This window comes from Rousettus aegyptiacus, unplaced genomic scaffold, assembly GCF_014176215.1.
Source record: "Rousettus aegyptiacus isolate mRouAeg1 unplaced genomic scaffold, mRouAeg1.p scaffold_m13_p_9, whole genome shotgun sequence".
Lineage (NCBI taxonomy): Eukaryota > Metazoa > Chordata > Mammalia > Chiroptera > Pteropodidae > Rousettus > Rousettus aegyptiacus.
Genome location: NW_023416312.1, coordinates 91,405,146 through 91,418,181, shown reverse-complemented (window position 1 = coordinate 91,418,181; position 13,036 = coordinate 91,405,146). Strand labels below are relative to the sequence as shown.

The following is a 13,036-nucleotide window of genomic DNA, read 5'->3' as shown; positions in this document are numbered from 1 at the left end:
GTAAATATTGTAAAATGTCCATATGTTCATGCTGCAAAAGCGCTCTTGGAGCCTTGTAATCAGGCCAGTGGACCATATTGTCATGCACAATCTAACCTCTTTCTTTTTTGGCCCCCAACAAAAGACAGCAGGCTGATGGGGCTAGAGCAAATTAGCACCCTGTTCATCTTGCCTTCTGCTTAGAATGCCTAAAGGAAGCTTTTTTCTGGCTGATGATAAAAAAGAATCAGTGTCTTTGCTCTCTGAGCTGATTCATTTATCAATCGTGATTCTGCAGACACACCGAGAAACAAAGAAAATATAAACATAGATGATATAGATATATACACACATTCCTATGTTTAAAATGTTTTATGGTGTGTGTGTGTGTGTGTGAGTGAGAATGTGTGTATTAGTACATATGTGTATTTAGCACTGCAGTATAATGAAAAAAGCAAATGTAAATGGGGAGAGGCTGAATAAAGAAAAGTCAGGAAATGGTGACAGTTATTCTTGGAGAGGCAGAATAGTGTAGGGTTAAAAGTATGGACTCTCAAGTCTCCAGGGTGAAATCCTGGCTCTGATAGTTATTAGCCATGTGGCCCTAGGCAAGTAACTTGTATTTTCTGGATATCAGTTACCTTATTTTTGAAAGAATAATAAGAACAGTGCCTAAATTAAAAGATTATTGGAAGGATTAAATGTGACTTGTTATTGTTTGCAACTCTAGTGCTTAATAGCTGGTGATTCCGGAGACATCATTTAACCACTTGAGGTTCAATTTCCTCATCAATAAAACTTATTGGGTTCTGTAATTTTTTTCTGCTCACAAGACCCTACATTTTCTGGTGTTTTAGTAACATATTTTGCCAGATTTGTGGGGAAATAAATATCATAATAATTATAAAATGTCCTCAATATTCTGTTATCTATGCCCAAGTTCTCACCAGTAGCCAAATAAATCTCTCATTTATGTTTGATTCAGGGATGTCATATGTGAACCTGGAATGTAGATATGGCTTCCTTAAAAATGCATCTGTGTGAATTTTCAGCTTGCATATTCTGAAGCCTATCGATGGATGGCAAAGAGGTGCATCAATCAGGAAACTCAGTTTGTGAAATGGACTGCATGGGAGATGCCTCACCTACAAAACTGAGTGAGAACTGTCACTATCAAATAGATAGCACTTAAGTCTCCTTGCCTTGGGTGTTCTCCATCTTGCTGTCTTGCTTCGTTAACTTTTGTTATACCTCCATAAGGGCAGACCTATGTAATATTCGCTCTGCATTCTCATGCTGAGAACAAAGACAGGCACACAATAGGTCTCAAAAATGTGTGAACAGTGAGTGAGGGAAGGAATTAAAAGGCTCATTTGAGCATTTGTCTTATTCTTTGTCTGCCTTTAAGCCAATTCCCATAATCTAAGCCCTTTTGAGTAAGGCTATAGTAGACACTTATTCTAATATGATAAAAGCAGAGTAAAAAATGTTTATATAATCAATTCTTGGGCGATTGAAAGTTCACAAGAAATTCCCCATTATTTACAAAAGCTTAGATTGCCTTCTTTACCTGTAGCATAAAATGTTATGTCCAATTCACTTCTCTCACTTCTCTCACGTCTCTCTCTCTCTGTCTCTCTCTCACACACACACACACAATCTCATTCTGTAATAAAGACTCCATTTCAGCAGTGATTAAAAGGATGCATGCTCAAAAGGCTAAGGGAGAAAGCAAAAACAACAAACTACTGGCTCATACTTAAGGCCCTGAGCTTTGTGTTCCATATGGTTACTGAGCTTTCAACATAGAAAATACAGATTCCAAAAGATCTTTTTATCCCTGTTTTCTGATTTGTGCAGTCAGGCATGTTAGAAAGAATAAGTAACCAGAACAAAGAGCTGACCAGAAAATACACAGCAATTTGTAATCAGTGAAGAGAATACTTTCCTCGGGTTCCAAGATTATTATTCGTTTCTTTTCTAAACCCTGTATTACAGGGCAAACAGAATTGTATAGCACCCAGTTATAACCAAGTGAAAATTCCATCAAACAGACTTTGAAACTTGGTTGGATAAAGAAGATCAATGTTTTAAAAAGAAGGAAAGGGAAAGGGGAAGGGGGAAGGGGAAGGAGAAGGGGAAAGGCGGAAGGCGGAAGGGAAGGGAAAAAAGAAAAGAAATAAAAAGAAAATGGGAGTAACTCGATAAAAATCACTAAGATATAAAAAGTTTGTGATTATCTTTTAAATGCATTTTTGTAGTTTAATCATCATCTCATAAATACCCAGAAGCCTTTAATATTGCAAATTGTTTGGGGGATTCAGAGGAGTTAATCTCTAGAAGACAATGTGATCTACCCAAAATAATTTGATACATTGTTTTGTTATAGAGAAGCAAATAAAAAGTAACAGAGAAAAGATATGCAATAGAAAGGATGCTATGCTAGACACAAGGAGTCACAAGATCTGGAGTCTAATCTTAAATCAAGCCCCAAAGTTACTTTATGACCTAAGATACTTCTCTGTGTTTTTTGTTTCTCATTAATAAAATGAGGTGATGAAAAGTGATGTGCATTCAATCAGTTTCCTTCCAGCTGTAACACTAATTTTTTTAAAAAGGCTTAGTTTACAAAAGACTTCATATTCTTTACATTATTTGATCCTCATAACCTTATAAGAGTTATCTCCATTTACAGATAAGGAAATCAAAGCTCAGAGAAATTAAGAAATTTCCCCCAAACCATCCTGCTAGTTATGTTGCAAATTCAAATCTTCTCACGTCAAATGTAGAAATTTGTGAACTTCTCAACTACAGTGCACTGACTCCCAGTACTTACTGCTTACCTTAATGTACATAGTATCTCTCAAAGTTTAAAAAATTATATGACCTACACGCAGTGACTTAGTAAAGCAGTAAAGGATTTCATTGGACTGGAAATGATCTTTTCTTTTAAAAAATAAAGCAGTTTGACTATGAACCACAACATTCCCATACCATTCTTTCAAAGCCCTCTAATCATAGACCAAGAGGAAACACATAGTTGAACAAGTTGTGTTTATTACTCATTGCAGTGGGATATAACACACACCATAGGAAACTGTGTGGTATCTCAGTCGAATGATAATGGAAAGGACTTGTTATAGAACTTGAGTTTTAAGGAAGCAGAGTTTTACCCTGAATTGGATGCAGTCAGAAACTGGGGGTAATAGGATGACTAGGTATCTTAATAAGTCTTATCTCTTGAGAGGCCAATCTAAAACAAAGGTAAAGCTGTAATTGGTAAAGAAACAATAGTCACTCATATTAGCTAGGAGATGGGACTATGTGGTCATTTTTTTGTAACTTGCACAATATTCTTCTTTTGTCTATGTTCAGATGTGATTATGCAGTGATATTATTTTATTTCTTGAACCATCATGGTCACAGAGGGGTCTTGTTTGAAGCTGATGTTCTGCGAAATTGTGTATGTTCAACATGAGAATACCAAGGTCCAGCTATAAGGGCCAGGCCAGCATGTAACAACACCCAGGCCTAGCTCCTTAATGTCAGAGGCTGCTTTTCTCTTTCTCAAGTCCAGTAAATCATTTTAATGTTTTGTCCTGCAGCTGATGGATGAGGGGGAATTTTTAAAAGAGAACAAAGGAGAAAGAGGTCTAATCTTCCTCAGAATTTTTCATGCACTATTTCTATATGGCAAATAATGCCTTATACAAAGTTAAAACATAAAAGACTGAGAGAAAATAATCACAATGTATATAAAAGAAAAATGAAAATATAAAGTTCTCATGTAACTAAAAAAGAAGAGCTCAATTGAAAAAGACAGTAGATAAGAATAGGCAATTCACAGATTAATAACTACAAATGGATAAGAACATGTATTCAACTTCACCATTCATTAAGTAAATATATATTAAAACAAAGGGGCAATTTACTTACATAGGATTGATTTAAAAAATGGTGTAGAAATAGAAAGTGCTCTTATACGGTTGATTAGGAGTGTACAAAGCACAACTACTTTGCAGGAAATTTTGGCAATTTCTATCAAACTTTAAAATAGGCATTATGTTTTTAGGAGTATTTTCTATAGAAATGATAACAAATGTGTACCAGCACATATGATCCAAAAATGTCCATTGTAACATTCGTAATAAGAAAAATTTGGTAAAAATCTTTATGTACATCATTAAAAGAATAGCTAAATTTAAAAATTGCCGGTTATAAAAATAGTCACAGGGATGTAAAGAACGGAACAGGGAATATAGTCGATAATATTGTAATAACTAAGTTTGGTATCAGATGGGTACTAGACTTATTGGAGTGATCAATTTCATAACATATAGAAATGTAAAATCAATATGTTGTACACCTGAAACTAAAATAATATTGTATGTCATCTATAACTGGAAAATAAATTGATTTTTGATGGCGCATCCATACTATAGAGTTCTATTCAGATAATTAAAACAATTAGGTGGGTCTGTATGGCATAAACCAAAATAAATCAAAGACATAGAACAATAAAATAATAATAAATATCTCACTTTGTCAAAATATTTATGCATATGTAATGTTCGTATATATGTATATAGCTACTTATATATACATATGATGTATGCATGCATATATTTTACATGAATATAAATTATTTGTAAGTGAACATACCAGTTGCAAACTGTTTTCCCTGAAAAGCATGAATGCAATTGAGTTTTAAGAGAATAGAGGGTGGGGAAAATGGTGGGAATGCTAATTTTTCTGTAGACATGTCTACAGAAAATTTTATCAGAAAATGTTTTCATAATAAAACGTTAAATAATAAAATAACATCTTAGGAAACATCTAGCTGAGTTGGAGTAACAGGGAATAGAATTATCCTCCTGGCAAAAACAACTAAAAACACTGGAGAAAACACGAAACAATGTTTTTTTCATAATGGAGATCAGGTACAGCAAAACAAGAAAGAAGGTGAAGTTGTATGATTGTCCAGACTTACCGCCTGGAAGATTTCAAGCTAAATCACAGACAGGGGGAATTTAGGCGGAATCCAGTGTCCTCCCTAAATTAAGATGAGAGATGGGAGTATAAGGAGGGAAACACAGCGAGAGTTCTCAGGGCAGAATATAAGAAAGGAGACTGTTGCACAGAAACAACCACAAAGACTTGTAGAGGGTCCCCTCAACTCCTTAGCTGAGTACTGAACAGTGCATGAATGTGAGGAAACTATCTGAGGCTGGGGAAAGAACCACCAGACAATTCTTGAAGCTCGCACAAGGCAGGAAACATTTCATATTCCCACAAGTCAGACTGAAAAACTATTTCACATGGCATCAGGCAGGGTATTGCCCCTGTAGTAGACAAAAATTAGTCCTAGAATAATAGCTGGTCTGTTCCTATCTAATGAAGCTTAAAAACAAGCCTCAAAAGAATCAAATTTTTTCCAAGTAAATTTAAAGCATCTCAGATTTAAGTTTGAAAATAATTTAAGGGGAAAAAATACAGCACCAAAAAGATAAAATATACATTGTCTGGCATTAACTAAAAATTTCCAGGATTGGAATAGACCCAAGATGGTGGTATAGGAAGACACTGAACTTACCTCCTCCCATGGACACACTGAATTTATAGCTACATATGGATCATTTCCCTCTGAAAAAGGTATGAGAACTAGATGAACTGCCCCTCCATGAAAAAGATAAAAGGACCGCACTGAGATTAGTAGAAGAGGCAGAGACATGCTATTGTATCCCCCAGCCCCCGAAAGACACACGGACCACCAGAAATCAGTGAATCATAGGAAACACACTCTTTAGTCTGCCAGCTGAGTCTGCCAGGGGTACGCAGACCCCAAATTAAGCAGCTCCAAATTGTAGAGGTACAGGGTTTTTAAGCCCTAAACCCCTATTCTTCAACCTATTTGAACACACAAGTCTATTTTTCTTCTTTTTACTAACTGCCAACCCACAGGTCAGTTGTGCAAGCGGGGAGTATTGTTAGAGCATTATGTTCCCATGGGCGATAGACAAACAGTAATTTTCCAGCCAGCACAATGCTCTCCCCCCTAAAAAAAAAACTACTGGCATGGTGATACAAAATAGGGAGGAATCTCACCAATCCAGTACATCTCCCTGAGGAGCAAGAGGTTTATGCCCCACGTCAGGCACCCCAACCCTTGGGATCTGCACCAAAGAGCCCCCAAAATGTCTGGCTTAGAAAACCAACTGGGGTGATGTCCGAGGGGACCAAAAGGCTATAGGGAACTAAAATTTTCCTTTTAAAGGGCTCATGTGTGGTCTCATTCGCTCCGGGACCCAATGTAAAACCAGAAGTTTAAAAAGCATCTAAACTATATGTGAAGGAAACTCATTTGCTAGTCCTAAAGCAGCTGATGGAAGGGCAGGGGACAATTAAAATTCTCTCTGGAAACACTGGCACATGCCATTTTTGCATCTCTGCCTGCCCTGCTGGCACAGGCAGGCAAGCTTGGATAGGAACCCTCTCTCTGCCTTGCTAGGATAGACAGGACCAAGAGATCACAACACTGTCTAGCTGCCTTGCTGAAGGAATGTGGGTGGTTGCAACACTCTCCTACTCCCTGGTTAGAGCCTGCAAGTTTGAGCAATCAGGGCATTCTTCTTCCCACTCCCTAAAGCCCACAGGCTCCTTCAGTCAAGACATTTTCCTGCTGCCTTGCTAAAGACTGTAAGCATGCCCCACCCTGTACACTCTCCAGCTGCCTCATTAAAAGTATCAGATGCATATAATCCACATAGAAGATCTAGATGCCCCTAGACCACCTGGCCTCCATGGAATTGTAACAATGAGAAAGGCAGTTCTTGGCAGGCTACCACCCTCAGGGCACTGTACAAACAGCCAACTGAAACACACTCTCAGTCTCCCTGTGAAAAATATCTATTTACTTATCCTGGACTTCAGCCTGGGGAAGAGGCTTCAGATTTCTCATATTCCTAGAGGCTAAGAAGGCACTCTGAAACATAAGCAGGGAGACACCATTCTGGTGCACCCTCTTGGCTTCACTGCAGTTCAATGACAGCTCCCAGAAAGGAGCTAATACACTTGTCTGGAGCCCCAATTTTTGCAACTGTTACCCAGGGGGCACTTCCAGATCTATATAGGTCTGGAGACCATCAGGGTTTAGGGTTGTGGTCCCAGAGGACTATATATATTTACATACTTTAAAACCTTCTGCCTGAGAGTCTGGCTTCCAATAGCCTGAAACTAGGTGCTAAATGATATTCTTCTCCATGGAATACTGACAGGTCTTGGCACACACTCAATAAAGTGGACTTACTAAGAATAAAATTGAGTGTTTAGACAATCATAAATAATTAAGAGACAAGTAAGCGCTAGGACAAAGTTAAATGATAAGGTTCATCACTTACACAAAGTCACTCCTTTAGACCGAGGGAGATAGCTGTTACACCTAATACACAGAACCAAACACAAAGTCAAGCAAAATGAGAAGACAGAGGAATATGTTCCAAATGAGATAAGAAGGCAAAATCCCAGAACAGAATTTTAAGGATATAGATAAGTAATCTGCTTGAGAAAGAATTCACAGAAATGGTCATGAAGTGGCTTACTGACTCAAACTTAGGAGAATAATGGATGAACACAGTGGGAATTTCAACAAAGAGATAGAAAATATAAGAAAGTACCAAGCTGAAGTCACAGATATGAGGAATACAACAACTGGATTAAAAAAATACATTAGACTGAATGAAGCAGAAGAATGAATCAGAGATCTGGAAAAGAAAGCACTAGAATTCACACAAACAGAATAGCAAACAGATAAAAGAATTTTTTTAAAAGTAGAGATGGCTTAAAGGACCTATTGGACAATATCAAGCAGAATAACATTCACATTTTGGGGGTCCCAGAAGGAGAAGATGAGAGAAAGGGGCAGAAAACTAATCTGAAGAAATAATGGCTGAAAACGTCCCTAATCTGGAGATGAAAACAGACATCTAGGCCCAGGACACTCAGAGAGTTCCAAATTAGATAAACCTGAAGAGACCCACACCAAGACACATTATAATTAAAATGTCCAAAGTTAAAGAGAAAGAGAGAATCATAAAAGCAGCAAGAGAAAAACAACTTGTTACATACAAAGGAAACCCCCACAAGGCTATCAGCAGATTTTTCAGCATAAACTTTGCAGGTCAGAAGGGAGCAGCATAACATATTCGAAGTGCTGAAAGAAAAAAAAAAAACCTCCCAACAAACTATACTCTACCCAGGAAGGTTAAAATTCAGAATTGACAGAGAGATAAAGAGTTTTTTGGATAAGCAAAAGCTAAAGGGGTTCATCAACACTAAACACGGCTCACAAGAAATGTTAAATGGACTTCTTTAAGCTAAAAAGAAATAGCACCATTAATAACAAGAAAACATACAAAAGTAAAAATTTCACTGGTAAAAGTAAATATACAGTAAAAGTGGTGGCTCAATCACTTATAAAGCTAGTATGAAGGTTAAAACACAAAAGTACTGTCACGTACAGCATAATGACATTTCAGTCAACAACAGACCACATATACAACGGTGATCCCATAAGATTATAGTGGAGCTGAAAAATTCCTATTGCCCAGTGATGTCATAGCTGATATAATATCATAGCACAACACATTAATCACATATTTATAGTGATATTAATGTAAACAAATGTACTGTACTGTCAGTTATATAAAATTATAGCACATACAATTATGTAGAGCACGTAATACTTCATAATGATAATAAATGACTATGTTACTGGACCATGTACTCATTATACCATACTTTTATTGTTATTTTAGAGTGTACTCTTTCTACTTATAAAAAAAAAGAAGTTTGCTGTAAATTGTAAGCCATGTTATTCCAGCAGCAGTTAATGTTGCCAGAGAGAGGCCATGTTGAATTACTAGCCTGGAACCGAATTTAAAAGTTATTAGAGATAGTAAATTATGTATATTTTAACAAATATATAAATTCACAGTCTATATGGAAACAGAAAACAAAAAAAAACCCTAAAAACAGTAAAATATATTCTGAATATAAACAAAATCCAAGGCAAAGAAAAAACAGGAAAGTATTATTTTGAAAATCCAAATACATATTATCTTCACTAATATCTTCATTTATACAAGTAAGCCATGACAAAGTCATTTCAAAATTTACATTAAATGAAGCAATTCAGCCTGTCTTTTTTAATCACTGTAAATATATTTACAAACAGATTTGAAGATACTTCCCAGATGTTTCTCATTTGATTTTTTTTATAAACAAAAAGCAAATGAAAATTTTCACAGAAAATTTGTTTTTTAATAAGTTGGTGTCTGATTTTGCAGGCGTATGAATTTCAAGAGGCTCCTAGAATTCCTTGGGGCTTGTATCCTGGGGATATATTGTGCAGTACATGCATGGGGCTGCAGCCTTTGACTCTTTTTCCAATACCAAAACTCGAAAGTGCCTCTCCAATTTGCCTACATTCAGCCACACAAGGACTTAGTCTTTAAAAAAAATTCCAAAATGATCCAACTATTTTTGATTGCTATTTTTGTCAGACTCAGCACTAGGTAACGCTCAGATTGTTTTGTCCTCTAAATTGTAATAGGCAATGTTTCTCCTAGATGCAGCACAGAATGATTTTTTAATAAGGCCTGCGTAGAGATTTACAAAGTACCCACCCAAAGCTGTTTCAATATTTTGGAAGATTATGAGATACATTATAAAAATTATATTGAATTCAGGGTAGTTTTTTAGTAGTAAAGGGTCTTAACCTCATTTGATTCCTGTCATCTCTTTTTACAGCTGGTTTATGTTCTGGAGAAGGGAAATGACTTCTGGCAATTCTTACTAGCAAACAGGGAGCAAACTAATAGTAGAAACCAGGTCCCCTGATTACAGTCCCACTAATATCCCATCCCTTGTTCTTTCTAATATACTATTCCATCTATTTTTGAGTTCAGAGTACAAAAAAATAGCTTAAAATGTGCCCAAAATAATCTAATTTTTAAACTCATTATTCTATTTAAGCCTAAAAAGAGAATAAAAAGGGACATCTCATTTTATAGCTAATAAACCAGAACAAAATTTTTTTCTGAAGTAGAAAGGCAGAAACCAAGTTGACAAGTCTTATGTACAGTATCATTTTCAAGCATATCTCTGATAAAAAATATTGAAAGGAACATAAACAACACTGATTGTTACATGAAGCGTATGACAAGTTCATAAATGCTTTTGACCCTTCTAGTGGAAAGGAAAAATGAAGTAGATGACCTCCATAAATCTGTGGAACCATACCTGCTCCCTTTCACCTTAGAAACCTGCTTTCTGCCTACAAACAGAAAAGGAAAGCAAAATAGAGTAAGCAGTTCATCCATGTATAGCTAAGCTGAAAATATGTAGTATATGGTGCTGTAGACGAGAATGTCAAGTGTGAAGACAATCACCACAACAAGAGAACCAATTAACTGAATCAGAAAGAAAAAAATGGCATGAGGGATATGTCTTGAATAGCAATGTGGGCTACCAATTATAATATACTAAGTAAGGGTATGTGCAGGTTCACAGAGACAAATATAAGGTTCTGAACTGGGCTTCAAATTGTACTGTACAAGATGGAAAGCAGTTGCTTACCGGTAGTTCATTCAAATAATATTGGGGGATTTTATTTGATATTTAACTTACTATGAGTCAATTAACAATTATTTTTTTAATATAATCTTAGGCACGTACACTGACATATGATAGCCATAACAGGAGAAATTCTAGTTCCACACTGTTCAGTGCAGTCTTGGGTAAATTACTTATCCTCCATGTGCCTCAACTTCCTCATGGGTCAAATGAGGAAAAAAATGCCTAGCTCTTGGTATTGTTATAAGGACTAAATGAATTAATACCTGTAAAGTGCTTGGGACAGTGCTTGATGCTCAATTAAGGCTAACTTCTATTATTATAAGCATCATTATTCATTTTTATTATTCAGCACATCCTAAGGTATTAAATTCAGTGACTTAAAACAGGAATTGTTCAGTAGAAAGTAGCCAAGAAGGTATGGGGAAAAAAAACCTTAAAGCCACACCAATAAGGATCATATAAAAACCAGCATGTTTAACCTAGAGAAAAGATGACCTGGAGTACTGTAGAATCTGTCTCCACAAATCAGAAAGGCTGTCATGTGGAAAAGGCAGATTTGTTCTCAGGCTCAAGACAGTGGGTAGAAACTAGAGGGATACACAATCTGGTTTAATACAAGAAAGACTCTTCTGATCAACAGAACTGTCCACAGATGGAATGCGCAACCTCAAGAGGCAGAGTTCAAGCATTAGTTGTATGCTTGTTTGGCTAGGATTTTGAGGATAGAGTTTACATATCAGGTTGTTGAGTAGGAGTAAATGACAGCTAAAAATCAGTTATTTCCAGACATGAGGCTCTGTACACGTCAGTTCTGCAAGTATGCTTTGGTGAACACTCAGTGATATTCAACTCAAAAATTTTGAGGGAAGAAGATTCTCAGTTTTACACCATTATTAGCACTCTACAATGCAACACTGTGAACACGGTTAACCATGTTAACCACATAGCCAGATACTTAGAACTGCAGAATGTAGCAATCCACGGGGGAGAAAAATCATAAATATATAAAAAGCTGCTCAATCTCCCCCAAATCACAGAAATACACATTTAAAACAATGATCTAATTGTTAATGTTTTAAAAGTTTAATGATATAGATTTGGAAGGAAGATGACGGACTAAGTAACAGCTGGGCTCGCCTCCTCCCAAGTCTGCATTGAAATTACAACCATCTTATAAAATAATCAACATGGAGAATCACCTGAAGTCCAGCTGTTTGTAACACTTACATCTGATAATATAAAGGAGCCACATCCAAAGCCTATAGGAGGGGCAAAGTCGCCAATTGGGGTTGACCCCCACCGGCCAGATCACCAGGACAGACAGTGAAGCTGCAGAGAGTCCCCTGAAGGAGAGAGGTGTCCTGGCCTCATTTGGGGGCTCCCCAGCCCACTGTACCAGCCCAGGGTCCCCGTCCAGGGAAGAGGAGATTCCAATAACTGATTGTAGAAACCAGAGGGGATTCCAGCCATCTGGGTGAGATGGAAGGAAACTGAAATCCTAGACACCCTTTGAAGGATGGTGCTCAGGCTTTCGACCTGCAGACGCTCACCCAGGATACTGGTGGTGGGTCTGAGGCACGCGGGATCCATACATAGCAAGTCTGCATTACCTGGTACCAGAACAAAGGCTAAAATGGCAGCCATCATTGTGCCTTAGTCCAGCCCCCCCACAGGGCCATTTACCGACTGCACCAGCTTGACTGTGTAGACCCCTCCCACAGGGCCATTAGGAAGCGCTGGCCTGAGGGGATCGGCTGGCCCCATCCAACCTGCAGATGGCCCAGGACTATTGTTGCTGGATGGATGCCACGCCCTGCGCCCATTCAGCCAAACATTCACAGCAAGCAGCCAGCTCTGTGAGCATCCATTTCCAAGAGAGTTTCAGGAAGATCACTCCTGCCAACGGGAACTTGGGCAGATCTCGGAGATCTATGGGCGGGCCAGTGCCAGACCAAAGCTGGTCTTGCTGTGATCTGGGAGTTCTGCAGGAACTCCGAAAGGTTACCAAAGTTGCAGCAAGTGTGAGGCTGTATTGATCTGACTGCCATTGTCTCTCAGAGACCCCGCCCCACCCTACCCACAAATTGCCCCAGGTGGCCTATTGACAGTGAACTGCCACAGCCCTGCCCCTCCCCCCTCATCTCCCAATCCACAGGGGCAATAAACTTTTGCTAGCTCAGGGCAGGCGCCTCACAGAAAACTGTGGCAAGCAGATTTCTGCTTCCTGCAAGAGTTGGAATAGTGCTTCCTGTGAACGCAGGGGTCTGTGGGACCGTCCCAAACAGCAGCTGGTCTCACTGTGATCTGTGACTACAGCTGGAACACCCAGGCACAGAAGTTGCACTAAAACTGACGCTGTATTTGCCTGATGGCCCTGGATTCCCTGAGATCCCGCTTCACCCAAGCCACAAAGTGCTGCAGC

At 38.1% G+C, this 13,036-nt stretch overlaps 1 long non-coding RNA gene across 1 annotated transcript in view; it reads right to left on the bottom strand.

Annotated features, from left to right (window-relative positions):
• Positions 1-13,036, bottom strand: part of LOC107501726 — a 108,153-nt gene that overhangs the window by 58,825 nt on the left and 36,292 nt on the right. The gene's annotated exons all lie outside the window — the stretch shown is intronic.